At 34.8% G+C, this 17,620-nt stretch overlaps 1 long non-coding RNA gene across 2 annotated transcripts in view; it reads right to left on the bottom strand.

Moving 5' to 3' along the window:
- The window catches only part of LOC141379422 (uncharacterized), a 70,080-nt gene that overhangs the window by 37,022 nt on the left and 15,438 nt on the right, over positions 1-17,620 (bottom strand). Inside the window, exons 3-6 of one of the 2 annotated variants that reach the window (XR_015518839.1) lie at positions 14,974-15,106; positions 14,398-14,559; positions 8,309-8,419; positions 1,286-1,363 (exon numbers count right to left, since the gene is read on the bottom strand). This is a non-coding gene — a long non-coding RNA (uncharacterized LOC141379422). Of the gene's footprint in view, positions 1-1,285; positions 1,364-8,308; positions 8,420-14,151; positions 14,560-14,973; positions 15,107-17,620 lie in introns of those variants that run through there. The other variant, XR_015518838.1, reaches the window with a different exon arrangement.

The following is a 17,620-nucleotide window of genomic DNA, read 5'->3' as shown; positions in this document are numbered from 1 at the left end:
GAACATGGGGAGAACATGCAAACTGCACACAGAAATGCCAACTGACCCAGCCGAGGTTCGAACCAGTGACCTTCTTGTTGTGAGGCGACAGGGCTACCCACTACACCACCCCAGCAATAAAATACCTCATTAAAAATATATATATTCGCATAGAAAACACTTATAAAACTTTTAAATAACATGAATATATGTACAAAGCCTAAAACTTAGTCCAAACTACACTTTCAGCTCAAGTTGCTGCAGTCAAATTTAAGAACTTTTATGTTTTTAAGACCTTTACGAATACAATTTAAGACTTATACAGGGTTAAACTCTAATTTTTACTTGCCCCATTGCAAAAAAAAAAAAAAAAGTTTTGATTACTTGAATAATATTTAAATCATGTATCCAAACCAGCAAACCATACAAACACAATTTTGTTTCAGTATAACTTTTCTTTGACAAGATTTAAAAACTATAATAAACTAAATATACAGTCTGTCCAGGTCAGTGTCCCCACCACATATGGTTTTAAATACGTGGAGAACTTAAAAATGTTATTGTGAGGAAGATAATTAAACTGTATTTGTCATAAATAGAGTTTTGTTAACGTTTTTTTTAGCTGGATTGTTGGTGACTGAATGGGTGTTGGCATAATTGGGTACCTTTACATGGAAATTGGAAAATTTAAACCCTACAACCCAATAGTTCAGTGAATTTAAGACTTTTTGAGGCCTAAATTTTTGTTTTTGAAATTTAAGACATTTTACAACTTTTTAAGGCCCAGCGGACACCCTGTATACACCTCCAAATTCTGTCCCCTTTTGTTTTCTTCAACTCTTTTGCTCAAACCACTGACGGTCTTACAGCTTCATTAGGTTTAAATTCATCCGTGCTGCAATGATGGGCCTGTGGGTGGATTGCTCATTGATTTTAATAGCCGTAAGTGATCCACAGACACGTTCCTATTTAATGATACAATACGGCTGCATGTGGGAGGCTTGTACTCCCCGCTTGTTGCCCTTTCTCTTAACAAGTTTGAACATGCGTTTCTTTGCGAATACCAACTGCACTGTTGCAGCCCATCCCTGAGGCTGTTTATGGTTTAATTATGAAGTGGTCCTTTGATACATCTGGAGCTGATTTTGTGTTGGGTTGTGATATAAGGTATATTGCTAGCTGGCATACAAAAAGACTATATAAAGTCTTGTTAATAAAACTAGTGGTGTATTTGAGCACTTCCAATGTAGATTTAATTCTAATAAGCTAATATAGAATGTAATAAATGAAAGAAAATTCTACTCACTGTTTAGCATGATGCTACAGGTACCGATGAGCCCATTAGCAACAAAGCGGGACATGTTTCTGGAATCAGCGCAGCACCCTAATAAGCATAAAAATCAATTATCAATATGCAAATAGAAAAATGAATAAACATCAGTTGAAATTGAATATGCAAATGCAAATTAAACTATCCCTGTTGAATTCGAATTTTGAATAACGAATCTTCTATAGGTATATTTTCAAACCTCAGCCATTATAGTTCAATATTAGATTTGAATCGATTACATTTGTGAATGCAAATTAGGTTTGCAAAAATATTCTAGGTAAAATTCTCATGCTCTGATGTAAATCTGCTCCATCTCTTTGACATGGCATTCTTTACAAAAACACTCTCATCATAAATTAGGTGTGGGAATATTTAGTGATCCAATCTAATTCTACGACTCAATTCCAAAATGATTCATGACCTACCTTCAATTCCATATTTCTTCAGCTAAGTGTAACCCACCGGTCCTACCATTTGAGGGCAGAGGAGTGAAGTTTATCTTAATAGCACTTTGCTAGCTGGCCTCTGTTACCCTCACCCCCTAAGCCTCACTTACATCCCGGACGAGCCCCCACGTGTAACCGATGTGGGTGCTACTGCACCCAACCCGGTCTGAGCTGGAATCGAACCGGCAATTCTTTGTATGGGAGTCTGTTGCTCTAACAAGGAGACTTTATTTTAAAGGTCACACTTTACAATAAGGTTTATTAGCTAATGTTATTTAATTCATTTACTAACATGAACAAACAATGAACAATACATTTACTACGATATTTGTTCATGTTATTTAACATTAGTTAATGAAAATACAGTTGTTCATTGTTAGTTCACGTTAACTCCCGGTGCATTAACTAATTTCAACAAGCATGGACTTGGATGTTAATAATGCTTTAGTAAATGTTCAATTATGATTAATAAATGCTGTACATGTGTTGTTCATGATTAGTTCATGTTAGTAAATGCATTAACTAATGAACTTTATTCTAAAGTGTTACCATTTTAATTTATTTAAATTTCATGCGACCTTTAAAATGTTTAAGTTTGTCCATCTTCAATTCGGCAACAAACGTACATTCACCTGTCAACGCTTATTCGTTTTTCTTGTGAATCAGACCGGATTCTGAACTTTTGAGAATTGATCAATTTTTTCCTCCCATCCCTAACAGACCAGATGGGAAAGTCTTTGTTGTCCTCATTCATCAATGAGCCTTGTTCATCCAACATTGTGCTGCCTGTTTAACTTTCATTGATCACTGTTAGTAAATTCTCATCATTGGTGATCGAGAGCAACCCACAAGTTGAACAGTTTCAGTTTTTTATTCCCTGTTTATTCCCAGTAGTCTTGCATTACAAGTTGGTCCTTGACACATTTACTCTGATCTTTATTCCCTCCCATTTCTCATGCATCCAACACAATGATTACCAGAACTGATTGTTTAATCAAATGTTGTTTTTTCCTCAAATCAGATCTTTTCAGGCAGAATGTCCGCACAATTAATTGCAGATTATAAAATCAGATTTATTGTCCTGGCATAAGCAACCAATCTACATGGGTTGCATTGGTAATAGTTTTGGTGTGCCCAAATACAAAGCTTTAACATGGGAATGGGGATACATCTTGTCACTCTCCAAATTAGCTCTGTATTGAGTGACAGCACATTGTTAAAAAAAATTAAGGGTGTTCACAAAGGCAGATTGCTTGTTTACAAACATTGATTTAAAACTGTTACGATTAGGCCTATCACAATAATCAATATATCAACTTGTCTCACAATGCATAGACACAACCTCTTTTTGGTGATGCAATATATATTGCCCATGCATAAAAACAATTCTAGCATCATTTTAGCTGTGCAACATCTCTATCCCTATAATTGGTGTCAGTATGGTTAAAAACACCTTAGTACTTACTATAAATTACTATAATATATTTTCATGTGGGTGTCTGACAAGTGAAAACAGATCTGGTAACAGATATTGCAGCCTCAGCTACTGTTTTACCTTGCACTTTTTTGTTAACATTTATTATTATTTATTTAGGAGATGCATTTTCACAATCTGAATCCAATGAAAACTGGAACAGGTGTGTGTGAGTTGCATGACAGGATTTGTAGTTCATAAGGGGACAGAATTGTAGTCCGAGAGATGGTGCATGTTAACCAGTGATCTGCAAGCCTGGACCAATGGTGATCTTGACACCTTGATCTCTGCTCTCTAGACTTTTGATGTTGTAAATTCAACTGTGATATTTAACAAATAAGTAAATTAATGAATAAATAAATTAATAAATAATTAATTATTAGACGAATTTAGTTGAATGGATAGACTGTATTAAAGACTTCTTAAAATAAAGTGTAACCTTAAACTATAAATTTATTGATCAGAGCACACAGGTTTATGTTCAAGGATTCCTCATATGTCAGTAATTCGTCAGAATAGTTGACAGCAGTTCGGCTTTTTAATTTTTTTATTTTGTTTCTCTCATTATATTATTTTATGATTTTAAACAAGAATCAAGGCTTTAAATGTATTTCCATGTGTTTTTGGACCGCTATTCTGATATTTTTCTTTCAGACTAATTTTCTTTTTGCTGACTTGGTAACCTCTGACTTCCAAACTCTGTTTTTCCTACTACGTAAGTCCAATCTTCAAAATATCAGATTTCATTTTTGTGTGAACTATCCATTTGAGATAATGCAAAAGGCTATTTGAAATGTGATTACAGCAGCCAGAATGTCCAGATTGCTTTGCATTAAAAAAACAAGAATTAAGGCTTCAAACGTATGTCCATGTGGTTTTGGACAGTTATTCTGAAATATTTCTTTCTGACTAATTGCAAAAATGTAAAAAAAAAAAAAATTGAGTTCCATAATCTACTTTTCCTACCATGTTAATACTGGCCACTGGTCTCTAATATTGTTTAAAATTTCATATTTTGAGTTCAAAAGTAGCAAGAAAGTCATAAATTTGTGAAACCACTCAAGGTTACTTTTCATTTTTGAGTGAACTATCCCTTTAAGATAATGCAAAAGACTATTTGGTGATACTTTAGAATAATGGCTCATTTGTTTACCAACATTAACTAAGTATGAATAATCTTGATAATAAAAAGCATTTATTATTATAGTTTACAACATTAAATAATGCATTATTAAAATCCAATGTTGTGCTTGTTAACATTAGTTTATGCACTGAGTAAACACAAACTAACATTATTTAATTTAAGGAGCTCTATGTAAGTTTTTGACTCTTCTAAAGCATAAAATACCATAATATGTTTGCAGATATTTAAGAAACATGCCAAGTGAACATTCTTGTTTATCTAAAAAAACAATGCTGAAGATATTCTGCTTTAAAAAAATGTGCTTTCCGTGCCGGAACACTGTCTTTATTTTGATTATTAAGGCTCTCATAGTATGCGTCTGCTACCAAAAAGCGACCTCCAGTGGACAGTAGTAGACTCCAAAATGAGAAGCAGATTCAGAGTTCCTCATAAAGTTAATAATTAGCAAATAATATAAATACTGCAAATGTAAACAGTAACATATTGTACAGCCATTTAGAAGTACAGATTAGTGAACTTACTGCACTATAATGAAATGGTAAGGTTCATAATCTAATTAATACATATTAAACTGCTTTAACATTATTAAAATTATTTGCTGAATCACTGATATCTGAGTCGCAGTTCTAAAGTTTAATTTCATACAGTTTATTTTATTTTCAAGATCTGAGGTGAACTATCTGCTGCTGCTTTCAGGAGTATGGTAATAAATGTCATGTTGAATGCCATTCAAACTCACATTATTAGCATTTAACACTGAATAAAGCACATGAGGTGTAGCTGAGGTGATCATAGGTCATCCTGTTGTTCACCTTCGAGAAATAGAAGCCTTTTCTCAAATAGAAATTTCAGATGTTGGTTACAACAAAAACTCCTTTTGTATGCAAAATATTTCTTCTATCGCATGGCATTGCTTTTAGTTAAAAAGCGGTTCAAATCAGCCTTTAGGCTTGATATTCAGGTACACTCACGTCAATTTGGCAACCTACGCTTGCGTGTGTTTTGATCCAGGAGTGCAATACCTAGTTCAGTCACTGGGTGTCAAACTTGCATACTGCACCTTTAAATAATATTAATTAATGTTTACAAGAATGAATAAAGCCATAATAAATGTATTACTAATTGTTTGTTCATGTTAGTAAATACATTAATCAACATGAACTAATGGACCATTATTTTAGAGTGTTAAAGACTATTTGAAATGTGATTAAAGCAGCCAGAATATACAGACTGCTGTGTATTGAACATTTTTGTCTCTCTAAATATGGCTTTGAATGAGATTAAAAAATCTGATTTATTTGTTTTTTTGTTGTCCAGACTTTTAAAAACCCATGTGGATAATAGCTGTGTTCACATCATGTCGTAATTACTGTAATTACGAGATTCCGACTAGTAAAAAGTGTCATAATTACAACTCGTAATTACAACTTGTGAACTGGGAATTTCCTGAGAGCTCCTACATTTATAACACCTGACCACAGTAGAATATAGAATTATTCAGGTGCTACGTTTGTAGAGACTTTGATGGTGTTGCCATAAAAATACTGAAATCTGAGTCTAAAGATGTGAACAACTTAGAGTAGAGCATCACGTGTTGCAATCCTGAAATTATATTTACAAGACAAGATTTACAAGATCTGGATTTTTGCTGACAGTTTGAACAAAACCTAATCTACCCAGACCTTAATGAGATGAAGGAAAATTCTGTCATCATTAACACTCCCTTGACTTGTTCAAAACTTATTTAAGTTTATTATTTGTTGAGAAAAAAAAAAACAAATTTGAAGAGTGCTGATAGCTAGCTTTTATTTTCCAACTATGGAGGTCAATGAGTGCCACCATCTAGCATTCTTCAAAGTATCTTCTTTTGTGTCCAACAGAAAAAAAACTCACATAGGTTTAAAACAAGGTGAGTGAGAATAAATGATAATGTCATTTTTATTTTTGGGTGAACTATGAACTATAGTGAACATAGTTCATGTCCCTTTAATACAGTGCTCAGCATAATTGAGAACACCCCATTTAAAAAAAAACAATTATTTCTCAGTGAATATAAGTCAAATATCTTTTTTCATTTGAACAAAACATATTTATTAAACAGATATATGTGTTAAAATAATATTTTTGTCAACATTTTTAGAAATAGAAAGAGACTACATTTAAATTTATGCGAAATATCAGAAAAAAATTACAAACTACAAATTTCGACAAATTTTTTTTCTCTAACATAAACATTTCATCACCTTAGAATTATAAGTTTCTATCTGACGTTTTTGTCAAAATTGAGTTATTGATATATTCTTATTAAACGACAACTTATTTACATTACAGGATATTTGTATAAGTTGTTAACATTTTAAGGACTTTTATTTAAAAAACAAATGTTACACAATGCTGTTTGCTATATGGAATGAAAAAACTTTGAAGCTCAGAATCTCAAAATCACTCAGAACGCAGATAAAATCAAAGAATTCCAGGTGACGATTTGGCTGTACTAGTTTTTTTCGACCGTTATTGTGAGTAATTTTGTTAGATTAGCTCCAGATTTGACTTCAGTATTGACTAATGTAATGTATATGCACAAATATAATATTGTAAAGTTTTGTTTGGAAAATATTCATTTAAATGAGAGATTTGTAAGGGGTGTACTTTTATATTGAACACTGTATGCATGGAAGGATATTTTGGAATTTTTTTTTAATGTAATTGCAAATAGCATTTTCAATATGTGGACACGTAAATTATGACAATCCAAACGCAGTTGAAAATATCGCATTACAGTTTGCATTTCTGTGGAGTAACGGCCACATTTCTAATGAAAAAGCAAGGTCCATTTGCAATTGTATTTCCCATGTGTTACGTGCTATGAGCCTGACATATCTAAATAGCAATATTATTTTCTTTTTCTCACTCTCTGTGTTGTGCACGTAACCTGCCAAAACTCAAATGGAATCGCAAATCCTTTCGCATTTAAATTTCTGATGTCTACATGGAAAAAGTCAATCAAATAACAGGATGAAACAATGAAATGACAAAAGACACAATTGTTTTGTGTTTTTGTTGTGTTTGTATGAAGTGATGTCACTCACAGCTGACGTAGTGTTGTGAATATACCTGTCAACCCTCCCGTTTTTTTCCGGGATTCTTCTAAATTTTACAATTCTATCCTGCTATCATCCCATAAAGTGATTTTCCCATATTTTTAATATTTCTATGAAGGGTGGCAACAAACGTCAAAGAGCCAATCCTCCCTATATGCAACTCATATATATATGAACCACCAGGGGATGCCCTTTGCTCTTAAAATGTGAATCTGTTCTGTGCTTTCATTTTATTTACATTTGAAAACATTTTAAATTAAATTTCAAGAGTTCACACTAAGCTGATGATTGATTATCAAGCTTGTTTGGCATGCTGTTCCAGGAGAGAGCCCTAAGCTCATAAGATCCTCAAAACCGGGGCTCCCTCGCATTTGCTAGGCGAGAGGGGAGTTTGAGCTCAGGTAGATCTCGAGAGCTCCCCTGCTGTAGTAGCTAATTAACATGATTGCTCTTAACAGATAACTTCTTACTTGGAGCATGTCTATGGTGTCGATTTGGATTAGTCAATTAACTTAAGTTGCATGTTTTTGGACGGTGGGAGGAAACGGGAACATGGGGGAAACCCACATGAGCCCGGGGCTCCGCACAGAAACGTCGTCTGGCTCAACAGTGCTAAGCACTGGGCCACCATGCCACCCATCGAGGAAAGAAGCAGGAGTAGAGGTGGAAGGGTGGGGGTTCTTAAAAACGTAGATGGCTGTCATATGGAACTTGTTTATAGGTATTTATAGTGGCTTAGGAATCGTCTGATTGGTGAATCATAAGTTGAATGCGGAGCCGGCTGCAAGCAACCATAAGCACTTCACACAAAAATGGCGGGATTCCCTTGCTTACCATTACTTGCGCTGTTGCTCCTCCGATGCAATTCTCAAAATGGTCAGCTCACGTGCGTGATTGTCAAACGTGCTCCATAGTTATAAATAGATGCTGTTTTTCAAACAGATTCTGCGGAGCAAAAGTGGACACTCTGGGTTTTGGATGCTAGTTTGAACCTAGTTTGAACAAACATATACAAACAATAATAATAATAATAATAATAATAATAATAATATCTAAACATGTCAATCTTGGTGGTATTTCTTTTAAACACGATATCCCTTTTTTTTGGCATCCCAATGTTGACAAGTATGGTTTTAAACTTAACAAACTATGGTTTAAAATATAGAGATAATCGTAATCAATTAATTGAAATACGTGCCTCGTTAAGAGATGATCAGTGATACTCACTTCACCTGTGACTGGTCATACGTTTCGCCTCAGTCTTCAATTATTCAAACAAATCCACCAACAGCTGTTACACCAAGTATTAATGTAGAAATCCTCCAACATTTAAAACTCTCCGCCACCATGCTAAATGTCAGAGATAATTCCCAGAGCAGCTGCGACGCCGTTTATTTAATTGCGACTTGAGCCTTAAAACAGCAAGGAGAACAACACTTGCAGGTTGTTAGTGTGGTTTGAGCCACATCAGCAGCCTAGACAGATGCTGGGTAAATGAAGATAAAACCAGACGCGGTGGAGAACAGAGTTGGTAATGGGTGATCAACGGCTGGATTTGCACAAGGTACTGCTCTGAGACCTGCAGTCACTCCGTAATTGGTGCAGAACAAAGTACCTTTTTGCGAGCGCATCCAGCTAATTGAATGGAAACTGGGAACATATGGTACCCGATAGTGCTCTACTATATGAAGTATTGTTTTGATGATGCATGCCACTTCATCGCACAACAGAAGATTTCATAGAAAAACACCTTTTAGATGTTTTGTTGTCATTTTGTGGGTTTTTTCTATTTTATTATTTATTTTTTTGACATTTGCGGAATCTTTTTTCCTCTCTGTCCTTGTAACATATTCCTATTCAGAGTAACAGATTGAAGTGGTGCTTTTTTGATGTAAACGTAATAGCTGTGAACCGAGAGCTTTTTGTTCACATTTACTGCTTTCATGAATAAGGAGAACTAAGGGGGTGATTTTTATCAATGTAATGATTTTCAAACTTTTATTTCAAGAGTTTCACAGAAAAGCTTTTAAATATCAAGGCTTTCTATGAAATGAAGTTTTATGGCTTAAAGTTCTGAGTATGCTTCAGATTCATGGAGTATACACTGTAAAAAAATGCTGGGTTTCACAAAATCGATTAATTTGTGTTGGCAATTAAGGGGTCCATTTTAACGATCTAGGCACCAAGGCTAAAGCGCATGGCGTAAAAGCATTAAGGGGGAGTCCGAATGCACTCTTAAGGATAGAAAAATTTTAAGGATAGAAAAATATGGTTTGTGCCCTGGGTGCATGGTATAACAGAGTTGTGCTTATTCTCTTAATGAGTTTTGGGTATGTTTTGAGCATAATGTGCATTAAACCAATCAGAGTCTCATCTTCCATTCCCTTTAGGAGTCAGTTGTGTCGCTTCTGCTATTTACATGGTGGACTTTGTAAGTGGAAAAACTAAAAGCTTCACTACTGAGAAAACAGTTAAACAGACCATCTGCAGCAAGGATAAAGAATAACCCTCCTCCATTCGGCCTCTTTACTTTCTCTTTACTTTACTGTTACTCTTCACTTTACTCCTTTAGTTTCTTGGATGCTGAAACTGTGTTGTTCACACTTTACTAAAGACATCTATTAGAATACATAATTAATTTCATTTGCTAAGCACAAAGATTTGTTTCAAAACTATTTCTAACTTCAGTTTTAATTTTCAGCAAATGCATAAATCAACAATAATAATAAAGAGTGGTTAAGTCCTATTCTTAAGCTGTAAAAAATTCAGGGTTCCACTCAAATCATTCATGTTGTCTCAACACAAATCAATTAAGTCAAATTTAAGTGGATTGAACATAAAAAATTAAGTTGTTCCAATGAAATCTCAAGAATTGTGTTGATTCAGCTTATTTTAAATAAGTAGTTTGAACAAGCAAACAAATATATATTAAGGGTGGAGCCGAACCCGAATACGGTATTCGGAGAGGCACGAATAGCGTGTTTTTACGAATACTTTTTTCAAACAAATACTTGAAAAAATATTTGTATTCGGGAGCAAGAAAAACATTATATCAAAAAGCAGCGTTTCCTCATGAGACCACAGTGCATGCCCGCGTGAGTGAGTGAGTGAGTGAGAGAGAGAGAGAGAGAGAGAGAGAGAGAGAGAGAGAGAGAGAGAGAGAGAGAGAGAGAGAGAGACACGCTCAGTCAGTAGTCGGAGGGCGGGGCGGAGGTAAAATTTGTCTGGCACAAGCTTCTCCACAGATACAGACAGAGAAGGCTCGGCTGAGCGAAAAAAATACTTCACTGCATCACTATTTTTGTTAAATAGATTTTTGTACCTTAATTGGGTTCCAGATGCAGTTTATAAACTTGTAGCGGAGTTTGATCGGGATTTTCCATTACGCTGCATTATTGACGTCTACAATCGGGTACTCTCTGTTTACGCAACGTTAGCTCTGTTAGCGCGGTAATTTAGACAATAGACTGTTGACAGAGTAACGTTAACGTTCGTTTATAAAGGTTAAAACAATGCTTTTGCAGTTGTGTCGAATAGTATGCACTTATGGGAGTTATATGGTACGTCTAAATTACTGTCTTTTGCAGACAGCAAGATATATGCTATAGGCTAGTTAACCTTAGCATAGCTTCCCCTCACTTTTTATTAACTTGAAACTCCTCAAATACATTTGGGCACCCGAATAGAAAAAGAGTGAGACTACTTCTGAGCCATTTCTTGGTCCTCCACCAGTCAAAAAACAAAACAAAAAAAACGTCATGTTCTTTGTGGAAGAATTTTACAGTCAGTGGTGCTGCAGATAAAACAAAGTGATACTGTATAATGTGTGCAAAAGTGAAATCAGCAGAGGCAGAGATATTAAACATCTGTCAACATCTTCTATGCATAATCATTCATTTCTTTTCGGCTAAGTCCCTTTATCAATCTGGGCTTGCCACAGTGGAATGAACCACCAATTTATCCAGCATATGTTTTACGCAGTGGCTGCCCTTCCAGCTGCTACCCAGCACTGGGAATCATCCATACACTCTCTTTCACACACACACAATAGGGACAATTTAGCTTACCCAATTCACCTGTATTGCATGTGTTTGTACTGTGGGGGAAACCGGAGCACCTGGAGGAAACCCACGTTAACATGGGGAGAACCCAGTCAGGGCTCGAACCAGCAACCTTCTTGCTGTCAGGCGACAGTGCTACTCACTGTGCCACCGCGCAACCTTCTATGTAATGTATTATCACATGCACTAAAAGCATCCTCTCCTGATACTGTCTGTGAACCCCCCACAAGCATCAATCCCCTCAATCAGCACACCTATGTTCTGCTAAATCTTCCACAAGCACCAAACCATCAACACAGCCAAATTCTGCCCCAGCAAGTCAGTTTCAAACATAAAAAAAAAAAAATAAAAAAATAAAAAACTTTGTGTCTGTTTTGTGGCAGGCAGATGATAATAGCAGGGCTGTATCTTTTAGTATTATATAGAATACTTTTGTTCTGCCAGATCTCCCAGGCAGGGTTTTATTTAGATTTATTTAGTTAATATTAGTTTTTGGAATTCTGTACATTGGAAAAAAGTTCTTTCAGAAGAAGAACAGTTTTTTGAAGTATTATTTGTTTTTATTCTGTCTATCCAGTGTCCTTCAACAAGAGCGGTGGTGGTGGGGTTCATAATATTCACAATGGTATTTTATTAGTTGTTGGTTTAACCATGGATGAGATAATGGCTTCTATGTTATTTTCTTTTCAATTACATTTCTTGTCACATGTTCAAAAACAACAACCAATATTGCATGTCTATAATTTATATAATGGGTATAATTAAACAATACTTTCACTATAATGTAAATTAGAAGTGTAATAGAAAAAATATATATATTTTTGCGCCATTTTGAATTTTACTCGAATACAAATACTTTTCCCCCCTCAACAAATACAAATACCGGCTGCTCCGCACATCCCTAATATATATATATATATATATATATATATATATATATATATATATATATATATATATATATATATATATATATATATATATATATATATATATATATATATATATATATATATATAGTGTATGCCAAATATGGTGATGCATACGTCTCCAAAACCTGAGAGATGGATAAATCTAAATTTGTTTTATTAAAACACATATAAACATGCATATAATACTGTCTAATTTCACTTTAGCAGATACATTTTGCACCTAATTAAAACTTAAAAATTCAAGTATGATATTTTATATTGGAAATAATGCTCAAAGAGTGCATGCTAAGCAGTTCATAAATGGGCAATAATTATTGCAAAAATATAATTTTGTACCCTAAAAACCTCAATAAATTATTATTAATATACATTAAGTGTTTGAAAAAAAATAAGATCATTTGTAATTTGGCCAGTTCAATGGCTGAGACCTTTAGTAGGGGACAGACTGAATACAGCTGATCTTGAGACAAGGTCATATTGTAGATGTAGTTCATGATCCTCACCCTTTAATTGGTGGCAGAATGAAGTCATTGTGCAGCACTTGGTAAAGGTCAGTGCTCTCCAGACAGCAAGAGGATGGAAAAGGTGAATCACCCTTTGACCTTCACAAATGAACACATGAAATGCGACCTTTTTTTTTCTACAGCAGAAAAATCTTTTACTTGCACCATCAAATAAAAAAATTAAAAAGGCATTTCTTAGCCACCTTTTAAATAACGTGTCAAAACAAGCAAATGCTAGTTATATTCATACACATTGTTGCAACCCTGGCTTATTAGAGATACGTATCCAGGTGTACATTTCTGGGGACAGCAAAATACGTAACTGTAGGTATGTCTGCTCGCAGTTTTTGTTTTTGTAAATCCACCAGTGGCCGCTGTGTACACTTTTTGATGAATTTCGCATCCTCTCCTTGCATAAATCCACAAGAGGGTGCAATTTACACTTCAGCCGACCAGGTTTCCGAAAACCATCGTTAGCCAACTATGGTGGCAAGTTGAGTCGTTACAAACATAGTATGTTGATTTGACATTTCCTAAATTCATTGTTCCAGTGAACATTCACAAACTACATCGCAAACTTGTACGATTGCAACTAGACCTTTCGAGCTATAGTTAGAAGCATAATTTCTGGTTGTGATCTATTCCCAGTTATCCTCCCTATGCCCTATTCCTTTCAAACCTTCCAACATTTAATCTTAAAATAATTAAAAAAGAAGAAAAAAAAAAGAAAATCATCTCTCTTAGGTGTAATTTGCTTTCAAAGTATTTTGAAAGCAAATTTTTTACACCCCTTTAAGCGATCAAAACCACTTTTTTAAAAACACTCGTCAATACATCATTCTTTTTCTAAACGATGCATCGTAACATTGATAGTTCAGCCGTGAGTTATGTCAATATTTGGGAAATGCACCGTAGGTCAGCTTGCTGTAGAATGATTAGCTGACCGACTGACCTGCCCACCCCCTTCCCATCTAGATTAAGAAAAGCAGTCGTGGACTGTTGTTTATATATATATATATATATATATATATATATATATATATATATATATATATATATATATATATATATATATAAATATAAAGAAACAAAAGCTGTTGGCAATGTCATACTGCCCCGTAGCATTCATTTTAAAGCCGAAATACAGCCATATGTGCCTCTGGCTACATAATTCCAACTCTGGAGCTGAGCTGAAATGCAAAGATCTTGATTTACCCGTCAATTTATGTTCCTACTCTCACCTATAGTCGTAAGGGAAAAGAACAAAAGGACAAGATCTCGAATACAAAGGCCCGAAATGAGATTCCTTCGCAGGGTTGCGCCCTGTTACTCGGGAGGAGCTCGGAAAAGAGCCGCAGCTCCTCCACATCGAGAGAAATCAGCTGAGGTGGCTCTGGCATCTGTTTTGGATGCTCCTGGACGCCTACCTAAGAAGATGTTCCAGGCATGTCCCACCGGTAGGAGGCCTTGGGAAAGACCCAGGCTGTAAGGTCTCTTAGCTGGCCTGGGAACGCTTCGTGATCCCCCTGGAGGAGCTGGAGGAAGTGTCTTGGTTCTCTCCTAAGACTGCTGCCTCCGCGACTCGGCCCCTGAAAAGCGAATGAAAATAATGAATAAATGAATAAATTAATGAAGATTTAAGAAATATAAGCTAAATATAAATAAAAAATATTACATTACCATAGGAAAATTAAGAGCCATTTAAAATTATTTAAGACCTAAAAGACACACTTTCAGTAAGTTTAATTTTTTTTTAAGATCCTGCAGACACCCTGTTAACTCACTTACAGTAAGAGTGAGAACCTGATGTTGTCAAAACTGTCACAACAAAGTCCTTTAATTAAATCTACCCTTGTTAAAGTCTGAACAGGGGCTGAGCCAAAGAGTATTGAATTCATGAATATTTCCAGGATTGAACAGTTGATGCTTTACTCTTAAGAATAAAACTGAGAGTGGCAGAGGAAGAGAGTCCTCTGTCCCTGGAGTAATCAGAAAAGATTTACATCAAGTTAGCGATCTGAAGTCCACTGCTCGCTCTGGGAGTCCCATACTTCAGTTTTATTCCTTGTGCAGAAAGTCTGTCTCTCAAAGTGAGCGGGTGCTTCTTTGAGTTGCCAAGCGTGGTCACGTACAAACCTCGAGGGAAAGATAAAAACACATATTTTATTATGAAATAAGAGCTCAAAATGGGGTTGAGAAGAAATAGGAAGAAGTTAGCATGCATGATAATTCATTCACTTTTAATATGATACAATGTTTTGTAATATTTTAATGAATCTTAATTTCACAAACACAAAAATCCCTTGCTGAACACTAATTTAATCGTAAATTATAGCTTTTAAGGCATGTTATTAGAGATAAAGCCCACAATGCAAAAAGCGTTTAGTTTGTCTTTACTTTAAAAAAGAGAGTAAACCCGTTGACTTATGATTATTTAGTAAACAACTATGTACAAAATTATAAAAGTAAGATCAACAGTTTTGCTGAATTTTTCTAAGTAAAATAAATGTTGGTTTTAAGGCCTTTTTATTTTGAAATTTAATAAGCCTTGAAGTGAAAATCTTTCACAAACAAAATTTAATGCAATAATGGCTAGACTGCAAAAAGCTTACAGCTTTTGTCTTAATTATAGTCTTTATAATCTACATATAGATTATATACATATAGACTGTATATATATATACACACACACACACACACACACACACACACACACACACACACACACACACACACACACACACACACACACACACACACACACACACACACACACACACACACACACACACACACACACACACACACACACACTCCCTGACAAAAGTCTTCTCGTTGATTACAGTTGTAAGAGCAACAAATAATGACTTAACTTCTAGTTGATCATTTGGAAAAGTGGCAGAAGGTAGATTTTTCTGATGAATCATCTGTTGAACTGCATCCCAATCATCACAAATACTGCGGAAGAAGAAAATGTATCGAGATATTTGTGCTGCCCATTACATTACAAACCACAGGAGAGGGCAGATTCTTCAGCAGGATAGCGCTCCTTCTCTAACGTCAGCCTCCAGATCAACGTTTCTGAAAGCAAAGAAGGTTACGGTGCTCCAGGATTGGCCAGCCCAGTCACCAGACATGAACATTATTGAGCATGTCTGGGGTACGATGAAGGAGGAGGCATTGAAGATGAATCCAAATGATCTTGATGAACTCTGGTAGTCCTGCAAGAACGCTTTCTTTGCCATTCCAGATGACTTTATTAATAAGTTATTTGAGTCATTGCAGAGATGTATGGATGCAATAGTCCAAGTTGATGGGAGTCATACACAATATTAATTCTTTTTCCAAGACACCATGACTTTATATTCTATACTGTACATTATTTCAGTATGTAAAGACCTTTGTCTAAAGAAATTCAGACCTTACTGTCATAATTAAATAATTCAAAATCAAGGCATGTTCATATTTTATTTTGGTAGAATAAGCATAATCTAGAGGCATTTGCCTGTCATATAAACCACGTCTGATACCAAATGATCAACTAGAAGTCAAGTTATTACTTGTTCCTAAAACTTGGATAGGCGACAAGACTTTTGTAAGGTAGTGTGTGTGACACACACACACACACACACACACACACACACACACACACACACACACACACACACACACACACACACACACACACACACACACACACACACACACACACACACACACACACACACACACACACACACACACACACACACACACACACACACACACTATATAGGTATAGATATATAGTCTTAAATCAAGGAGCATTTTCTGCCAATAGGGAAAGTAAAATAATCTTATTTCAAAGACAAAAATATGATTATTTTACTTACCCCTTTTGGCTGATTATTTAACTTTTTTTAAAGGAAAAAACTTGCTTACATGTGACGTATTTTGAAAACAAAACAATATTTTTTAATAGTGAAGAAAATGCTTTTTGGTTTTTGAATTTTTAGATAATTGAACTAAAAACAACACAAAAATCTTAGATTTATCATAGCATTTTTGCATAAACAATGCATCAGCTTTATTTATGGAAACAATATTTAAGCTGTCTGTAAAATGTAGCATCTTAGTTTTTGCATTTTCACTACAAAGTGAATACTGTTTCACATTAAAATATACATTGTTTTATCAAATTAAGCAAAATTGGTCAGCCAAACTTGTATTTCAGGTGTTTTATTTTGATAAAAAAAATTAAATTAAATTGTTTATTTATTAAAATATTATTAACAGTTATTGTTGTAAAATATAATGTTCTTTATTTTGAGGACAGAGATTTGTAAGGTTTTTTCTTTTAGCTCTGTAGAGGAGAGAAAATTTTTATTTTTAAAACGGTTTCAAATAAAAATTGACATTAACCTTTACATTTGGCATCAGACATCTCTCATATATTAACAATAATTCTCCATGTCAAGCTTATAGCAGATTTATTTAGTAAGAATTCTATCATTCACTGAAAAAAAATGCAGCGTTCGACACAAATCTTTCATGTTGTCCCAACACAAATTGTTTAAATTCCATCTAAGTGGACTCAACATAAAATAATTTTGTCATAAAAAAGCTCTAGAATTGTGTTGTTCCTGCTCATTTTAAATAAGTAGCTTGAGC

The sequence above is a fragment of the Danio rerio genome, chromosome 20 (genome assembly GCF_052040795.2).
Source record: "Danio rerio strain M-AB ecotype USA chromosome 20, GRCz13ab, whole genome shotgun sequence".
Taxonomy (NCBI): domain Eukaryota; kingdom Metazoa; phylum Chordata; class Actinopteri; order Cypriniformes; family Danionidae; genus Danio; species Danio rerio.
The sequence above is the reverse complement of the archived record's forward strand: the minus strand, read 5'-3'. Positions and strand labels throughout refer to the sequence as shown.